Genomic DNA, 6000 nt, shown 5'->3' on the forward strand with positions numbered 1-6000 from the left:
GACGTCCATCCCGAACCAAGATAAAAACTTGAGGCAGGGATGGGAACCCCAACCTTGGTAGGGATGGTTCCTAATGACGTTGAAGACTCACACCATCTCTCTTCGACCATGATAGGTAACCACAAGCTCAGAAGTTAAACCAACTCCCTTCGATTGGGACGAGTAATGATGAAGCTTAGTAGTTTTTCCATCTCCCCCTAACTGGGATGAGTAATGCTAAAGCATGATAGTTACTCAAGTTCCTATCAAAAGGCGAGTAACAATGAATTCTAAAGGTCTCGTTGATTCTAGTATAGGAAGACCTAAATAAATTATTACAAATAAGGCAAGTTCCTTTTCTGAAGACAATTAATTTCGATCATAACAAGGGAAGAAGTCGCAAGCTTGCTCGAAGCTAAGAGACGTATCCAAGATTGAACCAACTAGTATAGCAAGAGAACTACAACATGCATAAAGAAAATATCACAAAAATAAAGGTAAATAAATTGGTAATGTGGTTCATACAAATTAGAGATGAACATTAGAGCATAACACCCAATATAAATGATAAAAAAGAATAGGAAACAAAAACCATGCACCTCCGCCTTGAGGTTGAACACCATCATCTTACACTAAAGCTCCATCCTGGACTGCCTTCTGCAGGTCAAGCTGCGAGTTGAGAACCTGAACATCGGGATGAAGGGCCTTCAACTGATCGGCCAATTGGTCAAAAGAACCACACACCCCTTTGAGGGTTTGAACATTTCATTAAACTCCTTCTTCAATTTGGCTAATCATCCTTGATAAGCCTCCCACTCCTTTTCCCGAGACACATTATCCTATTAAAGAGCCTTCATAGTTGTGTTCGTGTGACAAGTCATCATTGCAAAAACAATGGTATCCTCCTCACGATATTTATTCTTCGTCCCTAGAGAAGATTGAAGCTCGGGAATTTTACAGCAAGAGAAGGGGGAACCATGCACCTTTAATTCCTAGTAAAGAGACTCTAACTTGTCTACCTTTTCTTGAAGATTCGTCAATTTATTTTGGAGTTGGGATCTCTCGGCCTTGGCTCCCTCGTATTTTCCCTTATAGGTATCCCTTTCCTTTGAGGGGGTTTCCTAATGCTATAATATCACCCCATCCAGCAACAACTAGGGAAAACATAGAAGTCGTCCAATAAGTATAGAAAGTCTACTTAGAGAAGAGTTTCATCTTCTTTGCCTCAGGAAGATTAGGGAGATATGCAAGATCATCCTTAGATATTGAAGCATTTGCCTCTTGAAAAGTGCGAGGAATCTGGAAAGAAAAAATGTGTGACAACTTAAGTAGAGGTGTGGATGACTTGGAAGATGCATCCCCGTACAATTGGACCCATTTGACCAAATCTCACTCTGGAGTACTTTGATCCTGGTCTCGGTCCATCTTGTTATTGGTAGAAAGGGATGAGGCCTAGTATTAATTACCTATAGTAAAAGCCCAAGCAAAAGGAAAGTTTCAACTAGAGGAGATCAAGGAGATTTCATGTGCAGTTGATACGTTAGGACCAACTAGAGGAGGAGTGGGGGCCCGAGTTGAAGAAGTGATGGTGGCAGATTTAGCCTCCTATTCTTTAGCAATATCAAAAACCTTCTTTAAGAAAATCATTTTATCTGCAAACACCAAAACATCCCAAGTTTAAAAAAGGGGGCAATGAGGGCATTAGTCTCTATCCTCAACCAAAGTCTCTTGTCTTTCCATATTACCGGTTGCTCCCACAATATCACTGGTGTGAATTGACTATTTCCTCTATATGAAGGGATTTCCCTTGGAAGCATCAAACACCTCTTCATAACCGAGACCCTCATAGAGATATTCAAGGTCTGTATACATCTTAATCCCTCCAAGGGTAAGAAAATCCAAGGGGACATCATGCTCACGTTTAAAGTGAATCCAAGCCCAATACTTTCAAAACCTATCTATATAGGTACTAAGGGATCAAGCTTGGAAACTAAAAAGGAGAGGAAGCCTGATAGGAACCAAATAGAAGGTGGAGTGAACTTCCATAGTATAGGGTTTTATCAACATAAAATAATGTTAGAACTCGTCTTAATTCTCAACCCAAGTTCCAAACCAGGGAACTTTCTATCATAGTGAAATTATGCCTTGATACTGAAAATTATTCCTTGAAGTATGCACCATGGAAAAAAAGATGGAAGAACATTCGATAAGAAGGATTTCAAAACTGATAATTATCCTAGAGTTGGAACACCTTTATCAAAGCATAGACGCTAGGATGAAGCTGCAAGGGGAGAATCTTCAAGAACTTTAACACCTCCACCTCAAAATTGAACTAAGGTAACTATAAATTTATCTAAGTAAATAGGGATTCATGGAAAGGAATAGAACACTCCATGATGTTCTTACATATCCTTTTTCTTGATTCAAGGAGGAGAACCAACCAATCAAAGGGACGACCTACTTCTATATCAGTCTCCTTCACAAATGCATAACTATCTAAAGTAGAAGGGGTTCCAGTATTTTAGAATCCACCCAGCTATACTTTCTTGCATCAACCAACTCTACAAGGTCAATACTCCTTAGGGGTATCTCGCCATCCTAAAAGATATATGATGTCCTGAGCTAATCGGCACCAGCAACATGGGTTCCTCCACTACAATAAATAATACATTTTATGATTAAGCTTTCACCTTAACCAAATAAATATTGGAAGTTAAATGACCTGAAACACATTATTTTATTTTTTAAAAAAAGTTTAATCTAATCTCTTGGTTTTGTAGAAAACCGTCAGGTTATGTAGCTTAGAGTTTGAACTTTGATTTCCAGCTCTTGCAAATTTATGCTTTATTTAGAACCAAAATCTCACCTTTATTTTCTAAATCATCTTATACCTTGATTTTTTTATAAAACCGACACTAAAAGTTTATTTATATTATATTTAAATAAATTGAACGGAGTTTTTACCTTTGTTATTTACCTTAATTTTTTAGAAAACTGAGATTTTAACTCTAATTATTATTTTACTCTTTCATCAGAATGTTAAGTTTCATTCATTCACCTTTTATGCCCTAGAAATTTTCTTTGACTAAAACACCATTCCCTCCATTTAACGGACTGAAACACCATCTTCTTCAAAGAGGAGGATAAAGGAAGCTCGAATCTCAAATGAACATTTTTATTCATGTTTCCGGTATGTGGAACTCTCTCTTGTGAATGTTGTTGTTGTTGTTATCGTCGTTGTTGTTGTCGTCATAGTCGTTGGTTTTTTGTCGCCGTTGTTATTGTTGTTGTCATAGTTTTTAAGACTTAGGGTATACTGTACAATGTAGTTTTTCAGCTATTTGTAGTTGTTGCACTTTATTGCTATTGTTGTATTATTTTGGAATGTTCATTTTTATTATACTTTCAAAAGTTGTATGTTGTTATGGATCGTAGTTGGATGAGAGCAAATAGATTAAGTAAATAGTATGAGAATGGATTGATTCAATTTCTTGAATTTGCAAAAAAAAAATTCTTTCTAAAAATCATGGGATTTTTTGGCGTCCTTCTAAAATTCACTGAAATAGGCAAAAACATCCAAAGGATTTTGTATTCAATCATTGTGGTTGTGAAAGAATTATTCAAAACTAACAGAATGGGAATGGCAAGGTGAAGTGACCAAAAAGACACGTGTCACATAGAGTTGAATATGATGAAGTTATGAATGATGATCTAGAAGGTATGATTCATGATATTGGAGTGGATGCTTTTAAGAAAGTCCATGCGGAATATACTTTGAAAAGTAACATGGACGAGTCGTTATATCAAGGATGCAAAAAAATTTCAAGACCCTCAGTTGTGTTAAAACTATTTAACTATAAGTCAAGAGGTGGGTGGAGGGATAAAATTTTCATTGAATTACTTGAATTGTTACAAGAAATGCTTCTATAAAGGTAACACATTGCCGAATCATAGTTATGGGGCTAAGAAGATATTATGTCCAATTGGTTTGGACTATGTAAAAATAATTGCATGTCGTAATGATTTCATATTATATGGGAAAGAGTATGAAAACTTTAAGGAGTGCACGAGGTGTGGGGAGTCAGGCTACAAGAAGAAGGACAATAGTGCTGATGATGGTGATGGTGTAACTAGAAAGGGTGTTCTTTCTAAGGTGATGTGGTACCTACCGATAAATCAAAGGTTCAAGAGAATGTTTGCTAATTTAAATTATGCAAAGAATACTATATGACATGTACATGAAATATTATGTGGTGGAAAAAATCTCCATGTAGATTATTCATTGTAATGGAAGAAAATCGATACGTTGTTTCTAGACTTTTCCCTTAAGCCAAGAAACCTTAGGCTTGGACTTTCCACCGAAGAAATGAACTCATTTGGTAATTTGAGTACCAACCATACTTCATGGTCTATTCTTCTCATAATATACAACCTATCTTCGTGTTTGTGCATGAAACACAAATATATGATGTTACCAATGATGATTTTGGGTCTAAAATAACCAGGAAATGACATAGATGTTTATTTAACACCATTAATTGAAGATTTATGAATTTTGTGGGAGGAAGGTGTTGATATTGATGATGAGTATACGGTGATAAATTTAAGTGGTGTGCCATGTTGTTTTGCACAATCAATGACTTTCTTGCATACGGTAATTTGTATGGGTAGAACATTACGAGATATAAAGTGTGTCCAGTATGTGAAGATAATACATGCTTCCACCAGTTAAAAAATGGAAGAAGAAAAAATTATTTACATTGGGCATCAAAAATTTATAAGACCTAATCATCCATATTGTAGATTATGGAAGGCTTTTAATGGAAATCAGAAGTTTGGTATCGCTCCAAAGCCCTTAACTAGGAAGGATGTTTATAAAAGACTACAACACATTAATGTTGTCTTTGGAAAGAAACAAAAAGGGTCAGTGGAGAAAAATAGTTGTAAAAAGAGTTCGGTATTCTTTAATCTTCCATATTGGTATATCCTTGATGTAAGACATTGTCTTGATGTTATACATGTGGAGAAAAATGCATGTGATAGTTTGATTGGATCACTTCTCAAAATTAAAGGCAAAACAAAATATACGAAGAAATCCGGTGAAGATATGGTGTTGATTGGTATAAGACAAGAGTTAGCCCTAGAAGATATAGGAAATATAATATATTTCCCCCTGCATGTCACTCTCTAGTTAGAAAGATAAGAATCTTATACTGGAATCTAGAGCGTACTTTAGGGTCATTGAGGAGATTATGAATATTGCTTATGTTACTTTTAAAGTGCGTTTATTTAAGTGCAAGTGGATTGACAGTAACACTAGTGTATAAATCGATGAATTAGGATTCACATTAATCGATCTTTGAAAGGCAAATTATCTGAACGAACCATTCATCGTGGAATCCCAAGCAAAACAAGTTTTTTCAATTGATCATTCTATCCAAGATGGTCAATTATTCTTCAAGGAAGATATGTTCCTGATAATGATAAAAATCAAGATTTTAATTTAATACCCCATGTTTCACAACACATGTACGTCACTCATCAGAATAAAATGATTGTGATAATGATGTGCATGTTATTTGTCATGATCATCAAGAGGAGATATGAGAAAACTAATAAGTAAATCTTTTATATCACTTAGTAATATATATTTTCTCATTTATCTTTTTATATTCTTTTTACTAAATATTTAATGTTGTTGTTGATGATGATCTTAATTGGTTTCAAACTATAGGTGCTTAACAACCGGTGACAAATCACAAAAGAGAACTTTTAGACGACCTACAAGACTTTACATTTTAGTTATTACCTTTGTTGGTTTATCATTTGCAAATGGATATTGAATTTTAGTTTTAATTTGTTGTAAAATTATAAGGTGTACATATGCTATTTTGGCTTTTCAAATGGTGTAAACAATGAATATTTATGATACAAGGATTTTGTTTGAGAAATGGGAAAAAGGTACAAAGTTTCTATTTCGAAAATGGCCAAAATATAGTTCTGTAATAATGTTTTTGTTTG

Source organism: Vicia villosa, linkage group LG1, assembly GCF_029867415.1.
Source record: "Vicia villosa cultivar HV-30 ecotype Madison, WI linkage group LG1, Vvil1.0, whole genome shotgun sequence".
Classification (NCBI taxonomy): domain Eukaryota; kingdom Viridiplantae; phylum Streptophyta; class Magnoliopsida; order Fabales; family Fabaceae; genus Vicia; species Vicia villosa.